Source organism: Zerene cesonia, chromosome 9 (genome assembly GCF_012273895.1).
Source record: "Zerene cesonia ecotype Mississippi chromosome 9, Zerene_cesonia_1.1, whole genome shotgun sequence".
In the NCBI taxonomy this organism is placed as follows: domain Eukaryota; kingdom Metazoa; phylum Arthropoda; class Insecta; order Lepidoptera; family Pieridae; genus Zerene; species Zerene cesonia.
In genome coordinates this window covers 2,891,289-2,906,746 of record NC_052110.1, presented here as the reverse complement: position 1 = coordinate 2,906,746, position 15,458 = coordinate 2,891,289, and the positions used below count along the sequence as shown (strand labels likewise).

The 15,458-nt window shown below is 33.3% G+C and overlaps 1 protein-coding gene across 4 annotated transcripts in view; it reads left to right on the top strand.

Annotated features, from left to right (window-relative positions):
* LOC119828893 overlaps positions 1–15,458 on the top strand; it is a 201,845-nt gene that overhangs the window by 53,671 nt on the left and 132,716 nt on the right. The gene's annotated exons all lie outside the window — the stretch shown is intronic.

Sequence of the window (15,458 nt, the reverse complement as noted above, 5' to 3'; positions counted from 1 at the left end):
TTTTTCATAAGTTGTATAACTATAGAACGAACAAATTTATAATACCATTAATGAAATTCATATCTATTTTTTATATCCTTGGAGAAGTCATAGAGTTGGAATTAAGTACCTAAGGACAATTGAATGTAAAACGAAAAGTTATATTTTTTTTAAGTGCCATTTCGTTTAGTTATCTTAATACTATTCTTATAACTAATATGTAACTCCTGCCAGCAATAAATATTAAGTTTAATGTTTCATTTCTTAGAACATCATAAAACTATGTGATATGTTAACATTGAAAACAACAATGACGTTAATCGAAAATTAATTATAGCTTTTATTGACGGGATGTTAACATTAATGTATCTGTTTAAGTTCGCTAGTTGCGCTCGTTGCATGCGAACCGTCGAATTTATCATTAAATTTGCAGATTATAAATAACTAGTGGAATTTTTTTTGTGCTTACTTGTACAGCTCACCCACACAACTCTGCTCTCAGAAAATTCGTTCTTAATTTTTGCTACATTTCTCATTGCCGCCTCACTCATATCCTACTATTATAAATGCGAAAGTTTGTAAGGATTTGTGTGTGTTTGTTGCTCTTTCACGCAAAAACCACTAAACCGATTGCAATGAAATTTGGTACGTAGATAGCTCGACAACTGGAATAACATATAGGCAACTTTTAATCCCGCTATTCCTACAGGATACGGACTTACGTGGGTGAAACCGCAGTGCGCAGCTAGTTGGTGATATAGGCTAATTAGGTCTTCCTCACAAAAATGAATATTCACAAAATTATTTTTTCCATTCGACCCAGTAGCTCTTGATATTTGCAACGTTCAACTAAATAAGTTTCTGAGTAACAAAAACAGTGCAAAAGACAAAAGACAATTCTCATACCTATTGGGAAACGAGAGAACAACTTCTCTTATCTTATAGTTTATTGAATATAGTTTATTGAACAGACTGCAAAACTACCACTTAACTTAAAGTAGCGACTGGCATACTAATTGGAAAATAAAAGAATGAAACAGATGTTGCTAATAACATTTAAAAACATCGCCACTGACTTGTGAATTGAGGATCTTTAAAAGAGAGGGTTTTGAAGAGTTAATGTAAATGGTTAATGAGCAATATCCCATGGTTATACCAAGGAATGATATTGTATAATTAACCCTGTGCACATCATTGTTTTAAATGTTCATATATGTATAATATGTAGTATGTATGTATTGATAAATATATAAACCTGCCGCTACGTAGCTATTGTTTTTTATGTTAATCATTTGTCCTAATCCTATTGCACTAGTCTTGCTGAGAAATTAAAGACTTTTTAACCCGACGTTTCGAATAATTTACAGCAAGCATGGTCACGGGGAGACTAAATGTATAATACTCGCGTAAAATCCAACACAATAAAATACTAGTCTAGCTTAGTTCGGGACTAGATGATAAAAAGGTCCATATATTAATTTATCTTACAAGTTGATAATATTATAACAGTTGTTGAATGACGTCATGTCAATTGTACTTGCCTACGAGAACGGTGCACTGACCAAAAATGCGCTTGGCCATGAATCGACCTTTCCTTACCGAGCACACGAAGGCTGTGTACTTATGTTTGCTCTTATTTATTTAATTATAAAATGTAATGAGTTAATCATGTACGGGTTGTATTTTTAAATTGTAAGTGATTATAGAGAACTTGCAGTTATAATTAATTTTATTATAATGTCTTATTCATATCATTATAATGTACATTCTAGCTGTAACTCGCGGCTCCCTCGCGTGGTACCCGAGTAAAAGCCTATGTGCTGATACGGAGTATAATCTATCGCTGTACTAAATTTCATATACATATATTAAGCTGTTTTCGAATGAAAGAGTAACATAACAACATTCATCGATAATTTTCTTACAATCTTTCACGTTTGTAATAGGTACCAGGAGTTACATTATGAATTTCGAATACATGGAGCACCTTCCATTGTGGTCACGGATAGTTATTTTACTGTACAAACAGAAAGATGCAATTGCAAATCATTAGGTAAGCAATAATAAAAAGTAATTCATATCACAGCGCAGTGTTAGATTGCCTGTGAAGAACAAGCGTCAAATCTCTGTGGAGTGTATGATTGATTAATGATAACAGAGAGATTAGCTTAACATACTCGAGGATAAAAATTAAATGAATACGCTAATGATTTTAGAAAGCTACCCGGAAACGAGCGCCACACGAACCGCCAGAAGCGCTGCGGTCAGCTCTAGCATCTCTGTAGGTTATTGTAGGATATTGTTCATTGTCCCGTTTTTTATGTCGTCATCGGCCATGGAGTTAGTGAGTCGCCTGATGAGAAGCGCTACCACCGCCCATGAACCCAAGAACCCAAGAACCATGAACATTGGAGGGTATATCACTGGTAGAAGCGTAAGATCTGGAATCGACCTTACGCCTCTCCTCTACCAGTGGATTGCCGACTTTAAATTGGAAGGGGATAAAGAAAGGATTGACAAGAGACATAAAGGAAAGGACTGGGAAGGGTAAGCAAAAGGATGTGTACTTTTTTATGAATGTGGCATTTTGGTGAGGACTCTACAAGTTTCCGAGTGGCGGTGTGGTATCTAAAGCTTTAAGTCCTACCATACTTTAAAAGCTATACGTGCGTCTTGGTCGAAGGAAAGTGGACCGTATCTGCTCTGATTAAAAATTCTCAAAAATCTTACTAGTTGAAATTGTTAATTTTTATATTATTCAATATTTAATATAAGCACGTTGATTAGATTGAGTGAATCTAGCACCTTTTACTTCTATTAGCTTCAAAAACTTCTTTTTTAATTATCTTCAACTGTACTTGATATTACTTAAAATTTGTATTTAGTTTTTTAGTTACACAATCGTGAACTGTTATACGTGTTGTCGCTTCGATTGGAATTGAGGTGACACCGTATAATGGAAGTTATATTGGGTCTATAAATAATTGAGTTTATACGAGATTGATGATTTATAATCGAGCTTTATATTTGATTCATAGGATTACTTTGCGTTCAAGTCAAGTTATTCGAAAAGAAAACGTATTTGCTTAAATTATGAGGATGTATTTTATCGATTGCTTATCGATAAAAGCAATCTCAGTTCAATTTTGAAGGTTAGACAATTTGTGTAATTATTTAGTAATTTTAAATCGGCAGTATAAATGTAGCATTATTATCCCAAGGTCTCTACTACGACTAGATATATAATGTTTAACGAAGTGTAGGCAGGATTAATAATAAAAACATAAATTTTGTTAATGTGATAATTATGTTAGTAACTTGTTCTTTTTTTTGCGTTAAGACTTTACTTTTGGTTATGCTTCCATTAATTCACTGAAACAGAGACGCGAAAACTAATCTAAATTTTTTTTAAGTGCGTTACCAACGGTTTTTTATTGAAATATAGTAACTTAGCGTTAACTGATGTTATAATTAAATCTTAATTGTAAAGTACAGTTTGTATATGCCTTAATCATTAGGCTTTATATGACGAGTTGTCTATCGTTTTAAGAGTTAATTACGCAATGTAGCACAGGATTTCCGTCGTTGCCTTCATCTTAATTGCGCTTCAAAATAAAAATAAGCTCTTGTTTTCAATAATTTAGACAGAGTTTAGATTTATAATTGTTTATTTCATGCTATATTTTTGATAACTTCCTTCCTACTATAACATATAACATTTAATGTTATGATATTATAAATGCGAAAGTTTGTAAGGATATGTGTGTGTTTGTTACTCTGTCACGCAAAAACTGCTAAACCTTTACAACGAATACAAATAAATTTGGTACGTAGACAGCAGGACAACTGGAAAAACATAAAGGCAACTTTTTATCCCGATATTCCTACGGGATACGGACTTACGCGGGTGAAACCGCGGGGCGCAGCTATAATCTAAAACCTTGATTTCATTTGTATTTTTTATGTGTAAATTATTGTAAACAGTCGCAATATCACCTGGCTGATAAAAGCATACAATAGAATACTGCCGACACAAAAATAAAACGTTCAACAAGAGAATTACAGCTTCCAACGAAAGCGAAATTGAATATTGACAAAGCCGTTCACGTGATAGGAGCAAAGTCAAATATGGTTTATAAAGTGTCGTACAGATGACGAGCGGCCTTCATAATAGAATGCCGCTCCTAGTGAGGTAACGCCGAGACCTCCGACGGATTAGGTAATCGATGTAACGAATCGAGATAACAGATCGCCAAGATTCTAACTTTATCGATATCATCTTGGATATTCGATTATCTAAACGATTTAATGTTGTGTTTAATGGTGTGGTTTATGTGGTTTATTCTAGGATTATATTGTTTATAGCTGTAATGATCGGCCATTAATGATGTCTAAATGTTAAAAACTCGTTGGAAAGATGCAATTTTTTTTTCAAAAAACTAAACTGGAAGGAGGTGAAATATCTAATATAATATAATGTATGAATTTGTATTATGAATGGGTATCACGAGATAACATTATGTCTTAGGCAATCATAAATGAATTAAATATTACAAACGAGAATTATATAAACCAGAATAATAAAATAGTTAATTAAATTTTTAGATTTTAGAGCATAGGAGTGCTATATACTAACAAAACAATTACGTTTAGACGTGCAATCAATTTCTTAGAACTATACAAATGAAGAAACGAGTTCTTTGAAACAATGATTTTATACGATAAACACTTCCCTGTACACATATTGGTATCTGTATACCAAGAAACATGTTATATACAAAATTCGTCTCGAAAATGTCGCAAAACTCATCACCGCTTTCGCCTTAATATCCGATAATTGTGCCAAATATGGCGTAAATAGTAAATTCTTTATGTGTACTTATAATTTGAACTCAGACGTTGAAGGGTCACGGTCAAGAGAAGTCACGCGTTAACAATACTCATATTGTCATTCAAAAACTCTTGTCTGTTAAAGTTGAGGATCTGACTCGGAGTGGAATACTAATTATCGTTAACACAAGTTACTAATTTATATGTCGCATATTTGTTGAGCTTGTAATTTGTATAGTTACGATTGAACTTGATTAATTTTGATAGAACCCTATTGTTATACCTACTTTATTTGGTGTTTTTAGATTGAATTTCTGCTACTCGACGTATGTGTAAAAAATATTACAGAAATGTGCTTACTTTTTTAGTTTCATGGAAAAGATATAAGGTTAGAAGAGATTTATTTCATTACGTTATTGCAATTTCTTAAAGATCGATATGTTGGTATGTATTTGGTAATAATATGGATACAATTATTAGCTTTTATGAAAAGCAATAAAGCGTAAATAGCGTATAAGCTGTTAGTTGTAACGCTATTATGGCGTGTGAATATTCTAACAATATGGAATTAGATCGAGAATAATCGTAATATTTACGTATAGTTCATAGCTGAGGCCGACTTCCCAAGCAATATTCATGTCAACTGTCTCAATTAAATGAGTTTTTACTAGTTAACATTCTTTACAATTTCTTTAGGTTCTTTCCTTAAATTTATTAACTTTCTTTACTGCAATAATTGTTCTTAAAAAGTTGTAATTGCGGAAAATAATCGGTTCGCATTTTTGTATTGCATTTAAACGAAGGAGGTCATGTAGTTGGAACATAGAATCTATATGAATCATGCTAGTGATTCGTTAATTGAGAAAAAATCAACTTCTTTCAGCTAAATTGAGAAAAAGTCAACTTCTTTTTTAATTTAATTTTTGGACTATGGTGTACGATGCTAAATACTTTTAAGACAACGTTGTTTAATAGAATAAGTTATTAAATATTGTAGAGGTAAATAAGATCAAGCAGCTGTTCACCCGCTTTTATATTAGTTTTATTGAAGGGCTGCGTCGACCGAATCAAGCAGTTCCGTTTACTCACAGAAGCACCCGAGTACACTATGTCATTATCAGCCCATTTATATTATAAATTTTTGCAGCAATTTAATAGTTTAACATACACTGATGCATCAACCGTACACTTATTTTACACAATAAGTCATCTAACGCGCCGTTGTTGATATTCGGATATATAGTTTGAATTTGAAATCAATCAAACTATACATAAATATATTCAAATAATGAAGTTAAAACAAATTCGTTTATTTTCTACTATTTGTACCATAAATGAAGATCACTCCACTGGTACAAATAAAAATATTTCCATTCTGTTTGTCGTGTGTGCCATCGGTGTCGGGTGTCCTTTGTGGCCGCCGCGCCGGCGGAGATGCGTATGCGCAGACCAGTTGTAAACCGACACCCACGACGTTTCTACGTCTAGTTTTTATCATTACACGTTACATTCGTATTAGTGTATGACAGTTTTTTGAGGCTTACCGCAACGACATTGCCCCGGTCTACTTCCTATCCTATAAGCATTTGAGTCGGATAAGTGAATCCCTTGAACGCTTATTAATTCTTTTTTGTGTCTTAATTAAGACATATTATAATTAAGAATGCATATGACTGTGAATAACTACGTTACTCGAAGCTGAGAAGTGATGAACCGTATTTCACTGCAATTTCATATGATTGTTCATGTAGCATAGAGCATACCGGGTATCGTACGAGAAAAGCTTCGAGTTGGGCTATACTTATAGCTGGTGGATAGTACTAACACAAATGGTAAACCATTCTATAAGCACACCCTATAAGAGTGAAATATATTTCTGAGTACATAATACTATACATTATTGATATTATTGCTTTGAAAAAAAATTGAGGATTATAGATGTTAAAGAAACCTCTATTATCTAAGGGAATATTATTTTGTTATACGCACCTAATTCTCTGAACCGGCATACTTACACTATGTTCACAAGAAACGAGTTTATATTAAGAAACTAAAAATATTGGATTATCTTTTTAGATAAACTTCCCAAGAAGCTAACTGGAAAATAGATAAGTATATTCTATCCTTTAAATATTTGATGCATTGCATCATTGTAATAGGTATTCAAAATACGGTTAGCGTTTGGAATTTATAATTTATTTCTGTAAATCATGCGCTTGTCGTGAATCATGATACGGAGTTATGAAATAGTGGTCAGTGATTCATCTGTCCTTCCATCTATACTATACAAATGTATAGGGTTATCTGTTCTACAGATTAGTACCTTTGGGTTAGATGTTAAATCCTTTGTTAAGAACGTTCTTGAAATAAATCAAATGGTATCGTTATCTCCTTTACCTAAATGTGGTGCTGGAATGAAATGGAAAGAATAGTTATCGAAAGTCATTGAATTTTATTGGTTTTCTTGTAAATTGTCATGTATCGCCCATGATAGGGAATTACTATGACTGTTGGTTTCTCGGCTATTTTTATATTGATTTGTGTAAGATTCTGTTTTATAAGTAAACTTTCTATACATGAAGATTCCATATCGCTTCTTTCAACATCCACTTTAGGAATATAGCTGCCCCAATGTGGATAACATTCAATAAAATAGCGGGGGAAAAGTTGTTTTGGCAACCCTATTTTATAGCTTTCTCATGCTACCCGTGTGCTTACAAGAAAGCGACATGCTGCTTGTTTGTTGAACCACTTTTGACGTGCGACGACTAGTGAAAATTCTAAGAATTGTACCAGCCTTTCTTTCTACTTATAGTCATGAATGAGACTTGTGGCCTGTGATCACGTGCAGTGTGATTAATTAATTTTGAGTATATCAGGAATATCATTTTATATATCATGAATTATGTAATGATCATTTAATAGAGCTTAGTAATAGGGTATTTTTATTTGTTGAATTTGCGCATCTCATGTCTACGATATAAGTTTCTATTCATGTGTCAAACTTAGACCACAGAACGAATATCTTTTATGTATACGTAAATACACAATATTAAAGTAAATTTTATGTTTGTATTTACTCTTATGAGTTTAACCGCCAACACGATATATTTCAGAACGGGAAAACTTCATTAAATGGCTTGTTCCAAGTTCTCGAGTTATTTAATGGCTTAATTGTTAGGAACACAACGAAAGCTCAATCAGGTTGTAGCTAGTGTAGCTAAAAATAGCAATTTATTCATTGCAGCGAACATTTTCCCATCAATCTAGAATAGAAGGAATTTTCACACATCCACTTAAATGCGAAGTAACAATTTGCATTGTACCAGTGTACAACCTGTTCTGAATATTAACGCCTTTAAACGCCCATTGAATAGATAACGTTGCTGTGTAACTAATGGACAGCTTTAGAGTCTACCATAAAATCGTTTATTTTATCTCCTGTTTTTAATTAAATAAGCAAAAGTAATTAATTCCGCAATATATTGAAATGAGAAGATTTTGCCTAAGATACGGTAAAAGTTATTGTATTTTGAAATTAAGCACGTTTATTTAATCATTATTTTATATTAGAAATGTCTTGAGTATTTTGTACCCGGAAATATTTATAGATTGCAATCTGGCGTTGTTGATCACAGTTGTGTTTTTTTGCGTGCATTGTGTCATCTATTGCATTAAGATTGATGTTATCACGATGTTACATAGAAAAAAATGTCATTAGAACTCCCATATTATTTAATTGGGATTAAGTAATAATTATTCTGAACAACACTTAATTGCATACATATGTTATGATAATACCATATTTTTTATATATGCATACACGCCGTGCGAAGCTGCGCAACTAAAATTCACTGAGACGCGGAAATTAAGTATTCTTTTGTGATCTTTACCTAGTACGTGTCAGAATTTTACAACGTCAATAAAGATGTATTCTCGTATTCGTACTAGAGTCGTTCCGGGTGTTTCGTGGTATTAACATAAAAAAGTAATCCTTCAGTTTAAACCTTATTTAGATTCTGTCGTCGTTGCGTGCTTAACAGCTATCGTCACGCGAATCGTTGCCGAATTGTAAGTTCAAATACCTAGCCATAAATTTGGCAAGTTCGAGTTTCGTTATTGCCTGGGTTTTTAGATACATGGCGGCAAATAAATGCTTTTTTCATAATAATGGTGAACCGATTAATGTAGTTAAAATTTGTTTTATATATATAAGTAAATTCAATTGAAAAGGAATTTTAACTGATTACTTTAATGTAAAACAAAAAGCATTCCTTTCTTCAATGGCTATATTAATATTTTTGTCCATTATAGATTTAATTTGGTGTATAAAATTTATCAATACTTATTGTTTTAGTTATAAGGTTCTCCGCTACAAACAACCAGTTAAACCAATAATTTACTACTGTTTGCCGAAGCACTGTCCTTACAAAGTCATGGAAACTTTGTTATCTAGTAAAATCGGAATATTTAAAGTCGCGTGCCGCGTGTGGCGTGGAGTTTAAATTGGAACACTGAAACAGGCGTCGTATAATATTATTCGGATTTTTAGTAGGTTTTTAGATTGTACCCTTCTTTGTTGTTGAAGGAATGTCTGTTTAGTAAACATTTTGAAATGGGCTCGTTTGTCTGCACGAAACCTGGAACAAAGTTCGTTAATTGTTGTATAATATAGAGCATACTAGGTTTCGGTAGGCTCTGTATAACAATACATGACGACAAACTTATTTATTTAGATATGTGAATAATAATTAGTTAGTGCTTATTTATTAGTAGAGACGCAATTATGTGTGATTACCTAAGCGTTAATGTAAAGGAAACAAAAGCGACTTTGGTAATTATGCGTTTCCAATTAAATAAAAAATCCAGACAAGAAAAAGACACCCACGGCGCTGTGTCACCTCTTTCAAAAGATAACTAATTAAATCTAAAATTAATTGCTTTCTAGCTCGTCTATTTATCTGTTAAGAGATATTAAAACATCGACATTGTGTACAGTACATTACGGTTTATATTGGCTTGTTGCCGTTTTGGTACTGAATGCCGTCCACTCACTATTTATACAATTACTAGTTGTGAAGTTTGACGATCACTGATTAATCGTGGGAATACAGTGGAGCCTCTTTCACTTATTTCCCAGTAAAGAAAATGGATAAGGTTGGGGAATGTAATCAACTTTTGATATAGGTATTATGCAAGTCGTATATTGAAGATGGAATTGAAATTCTGATAACAAATCTTAATATTTCCTACTGGTGTGAAAACTTTAAATTGCAATGCGGATATGGTAATTTGTACTTACATAATATACCATCGTATCTTAAATTGCAAAATGTTACCCTCGAAACGACCCTTTAGTCTTTGAACGCGTTTATGCTGATGATAGTTTCGTTGATAACGTTGTTATAATTAATGTATAAGACGTAAAAGTAGAACAATGCGTTTCTTATCGATCTGGTATCGAAAATTGGTCAGATTTTTCAGTTAGTATTACAAATATTTAACATTCACCGTCTTGTATTTATCTGGGTGAGATAAACACACGTTAGTTGTGTGTGTGTGTGTGTGCGTGTGTGTGTACACTTTCGATTTTGTTATGACACGTGGTGAAAAGTGAAATCGTTCGCACTTGAACTTGGCCCTTTTTAGCTAATCTATTGTTATTATAGTAATTAAACTTTAATTGGTTTTGTATTGACTGCAACAAACTGTTTGTAAAATTTTCATGTAGGTAACTATTGTTGCATTGATTGATATGTTAAATAACAGCAATGGATGCTATGGGTATACCGTAAAAAAATTGTGTTTGTCTACAATTCGTATGCACTTAAGATTGGTGTGCAGTGAGTTAGCTGGGTGTACGATTGAATCTAATAAGCAGTCAGACCACCATCAGAGCGGGCACTGTACAATACCATTAGTCGAGCTGTTATCAATTGCCAAGTGTAGCCGAGTATCGAATGATTGCAGCTCCGTGCGAACTGAGCGGTACTTTTTTCCCTAACTGTACATCGGATTATGGTACCTTATCACGTGAAAGCCGGCGTAATGGTGCCCAACCATTGATCCGCAATTACATTGATGTGATGGCTCTCGGTGTGTACGTATTGTTTTGAGATTTCACGCTCCGGAAAGAGTCCTTTGTTACCCCGTGCGTACCGCGCGTGTTTCATTACTGAACTCATAATAATTCATTGAATATTGGTCTAGATTTTGATTTTCAACTGTTCTGTTTTGACCTTGTTTTTTTTTTGTCTTTAAACTAATTTGATTATCAAAATGTTTTCAGTAAGATATTTAAGTTAGAGCAGCGATATACGATATAAAGTATACCTATAATTGATACGACACATTAACGCAATGTTGTACTGTAATGCAGTATACATTACAGCAGATTCTCTGTGCACTCGTTGACACTTTGTTTATATTGCATGTAATAAGAGCGTTGTATATTTTATGGCTACTTTTATATCTTTGTAGCGTTGCTTTGATTTTATGTAAAGAAAGCACCGTTGTTGCGAAATTCGTAACTACTTGTTGATGATTTGCATTCAATGTACATGTTTGTTTTGTATTTTAGTTGATCGGGTCTATGGCTTTTTCATAATATTATCATAAAATATTAGGTATTTAATGAATCGAGATTCTTCATAGTGCGTAGTTACTTTGTACATCAATTTAACAATTTTTCGTATCACTAATCCTGTACCCTCTAACTATATTAAATATCGTAGTTAAATTCATTTTTTTTTTAACATTCCTGTTTTGTTTGTGTTCACTGTGTACATCGTTTAGTTCAATCCACACTCTCTAGTGTCAGCCATGTGACGAAGCTCAGCGATTGTGACTTTCATTCTGTAAACATCGATCATAGCTCCGGGCAATTATTAGGTAAACATATCAGAGCTTTCTTCTTTATCCGAGACAATAATCTTCGCGATCGCTTCAAGCGTAATGAGATATTATCGTAGCGAAAGAAATCGGGCGTAACAAAGTGTGACATGCATTGTCTTATCTCTAGTTGTGTACGCACATACAATACGAAGGAAAGTGCTGTAGAGAGACAGTGTTAATGCGATGATTTATCTTTTAGTTAAGTACGCGTGACTTGTGATAAATACTGTACAGGTGTTCGAGCCTGATACATAGAGATTTGAGACTGAATTGTTTTCGTTAACACTTGGAATTTTAGTATTCTATTGTGATTGATTTTATGCGTGTGATATATTTACAAGTGGTTTCAGGACCTTCTTATATTGTAATCGATATAATTTAACTCGAAGTATGGAAGGTAAAAAAAGGCTGAAATATGGTTCTATCCCATTGAAGACAAACATCGTAATTATAATATCACATCTACGAAATCTGTATTTGTAATTGGATCTTAATGTTAAACTCTAATGCATCTCCTCTAAAACGTTATAATCTACATGTAATTGCTCCCAAATCCCATTTAAATTATAGCCCACGATTCCCGAACATTCTTGACCGTAAAAAATCTTTTTTTATGATTTCTAATTCGTCTTGCTTTACAAGTGCTTGTACCTGTCAAGTATACAGGTTGATCAGATTGTGGGATTGTTTAGAATTTTGATCATCGGCTAGATTTGACTTTTAGTAAAAAGTAGAAACTGTACACTTATTTCTATTATTCGGAGAGAATGGACACATAAAATATTTAATAAATTCAATCCAACCAATGTGCATTTTAACTACGTGATTAACGACCATATAATACAAAATTTTTGGAAACATCAGCTATCATAGTTTTTGTTCTTGTTGTTGACATTATATTTAAAAGTCGTCCATCAGTGAACACCTGTATATAGAAGAATCCTGATATCCTTTAGACGCGCACGGTGTAATTACACTATTGTTATGGAGACCAGTCTCGAAGCCATGACGAAGGGAACTCGTTATTCCTATCGTCTCAAATCGTGACTTGTGACGAGTTCTATTGTAATAAAAGTTATGTAAAATCATTTAATATTTAAGAGAGTATATCGGTTTGACACAAGAGGTTTTAGGGCCGATAATTTAATTTCACCCTAAAAGGGTGGAATTTTTTGTAGCATCCTTCTACTATTGCAAACGAAGAAGCGTAGCTAATCAGATGCGAATGCACGAACGTACTGTTTTTAATAGCTGATATAATGGGATGTTTTGTAGTCGTTCTATATGTCGACTGTCGGGTGCATATATACCTACATTATTTTCGTATAGAATATCTATATTTTTCTCATAAGATTTCAGCTTTCAAAAAAAAAGTTCAACGAAGCCTTCACCTAGTTGTAACAACAAACATTCGTTACTGTCAAATGCTACGAACAGTATATTGACAATAAAATAATGAGATAAGGATTTATATTCACCGCTAACATCCTTGCCTTATCTAAATGCACTTTGTACCGAGAAACGCGTTCGTCTCGATTCCGTGAAGGTCCGGTTAACATTCTGTTTTTTTTTATTCCTCATAGAAATAGTTTTTGTTCTTTTAGCAGTTATATGCCCCTAACATTAATAACAACTTTAATAATACCTCGTCATATAAATCTTTCAAATTCATGTGTAAAGGTTATAAATAATGAAGCAATTAAGACACTGTTCGTTTTGTAAAATTATGCAGTGCTCAAAATATTTTATCGTTTTTTTCGAGTGTGTGAATTTGAAATCTTTCAATGTTATATAAGTGTACGTCATGAAACGTGGTTGTTATTATTTAATAACGGTTTTAAGTGAAACAAGAAAGTTGCATTGGGGGTAATACTCTTTGACCACAAGACTGTTATGTAATTTACAATAAGGCACTCTATTGATTTAAGTTCAGCGCTTGATTTTTCGATACATTTGCTTTAAAATGACTTTGCACTATGAATATAACGGATGTTGCTCGTTCAAATAATCTCATTTAAATACAATTATTGTTGTTACGACAGTTTCAATAATAATTATACATAAATGTTCGGAGAGTTCATATTTTATGTTTAATATAGACCTTGTCTACGATTTTATTTCATAAATGGTCGTATCTTTCGCAAATGGCCCAACTAAATCATTTCCCATATTTCGCATCCGTCTTTCTAACACTGTAATTTCTAAATATTTTTTCTTTAGCGAAAGCATCGCTTCTCATATTGTTGTAGAAGCATTTCGCACGCGTAATTGTGGTGTAGTCATTTATCATAATTCTAATCTGCTGTGATCGAAATAACGAATTGTTCTTACATTCTGATTAACACTTTCACACACACTTAATCATTTTCATAGATAATTACAATATTGTTTAGATTTACAATATATTCTTTGAAAACAGCTTGGCGTTATTTGATTGTATAATATACATTATGGCGCTATTCTGTTTTCTGAGCGCTATTCTCAGGGACCACTCTTATGTACCTATTGTCTTTACGACGCCGTTCACGTACTTACCCGGCTATAAATTGAAAATCAATTACATTTACCGTTGCAACAGAGATTAAATTGTAGAATATATTGTGAGGGCCGGATTGACCCGTAGCCAGCGATCATTGGGTTATTAGAAAGTAAACGTTTGTTTAACGCGAAACATGCTTTCCATACGGATCACATTGTCGTGTTCGATCTAAATACAATATAACAATTGTTACGGCAATTTCCACCTTATAAGTGGGTCATTTTAACGCTAGATTAGCGTGAATTGGTTTTGCATGGAATGCTGATAATGCAATCGTAGCATCTCTTGGTATTGGCTATGGAACGTGATTGTTTTCGATATTTGTTCGAGATAGAGATGAGATGTTTCTGACGATGCTGTTATTTATGATCAGGCGAGAGCCGAGTGATATTCACTCCCTATAAAATGTATCTTTCCTAAAGGAACAAAATAAAATTTGTTTTAGGATTCTTATTGTAGAATTATAACCTAAATAGTTACTTTTATCGATAACGTTAACGTCATATTTGTTTTTTAAAGATGCGTTAGCATTTAAACAGTTTAAAACGTTTATTCGTTTTGTGAGTATCGATGCGTATAAGCTATGTGGTTGGAGACAATAATATTTCCTCAGTCAGCGCTCACGGGTTATAATTTTCTTCAATGGGCCATTTATCTCAGCCCTAGCCTCGTTGACCCGCCGGTGAAACTTTACTTGTACACATACATTTATGGCAAAGAAATCAGGGACAGTTCTGCGCCGGAAGGGTGCATTATGTATTGTGGTTTGCACGTTCTAGTAGTGACGTCTTATACTTTGTACTTTAGCAAGGGCACTTGTACAAGTGTCGCATTGTTTAGAGGTTGGACGATATTGATTGTGATTTATCGCAGTTCTGGAAGAGTAATTGAAAGTTCATAATTTATATGCATTAAGGGAATGAATTTCATGCTATTTCCGCGTTAGGACCCTCTGTTGGGAATTATAGGCGCTTTTATTTACTTGTTTCGTACATATCAACTAGTAACTATATTTGCAGGTCGCTATAACGATGAACTGTATATTCAATTGATACTACCTAGAGCTATATTTATGAAGAAGGTACAGACTCCACAGTGGTCTTAAGCGTTTGCATAGCTTAGTATTATTAAAACAATTTATTATTTTTATTATGTAGTATATCAACTGGTTAATGAGACAGAGCAGTATGTTTGACAGTAATGATACAATCATGGG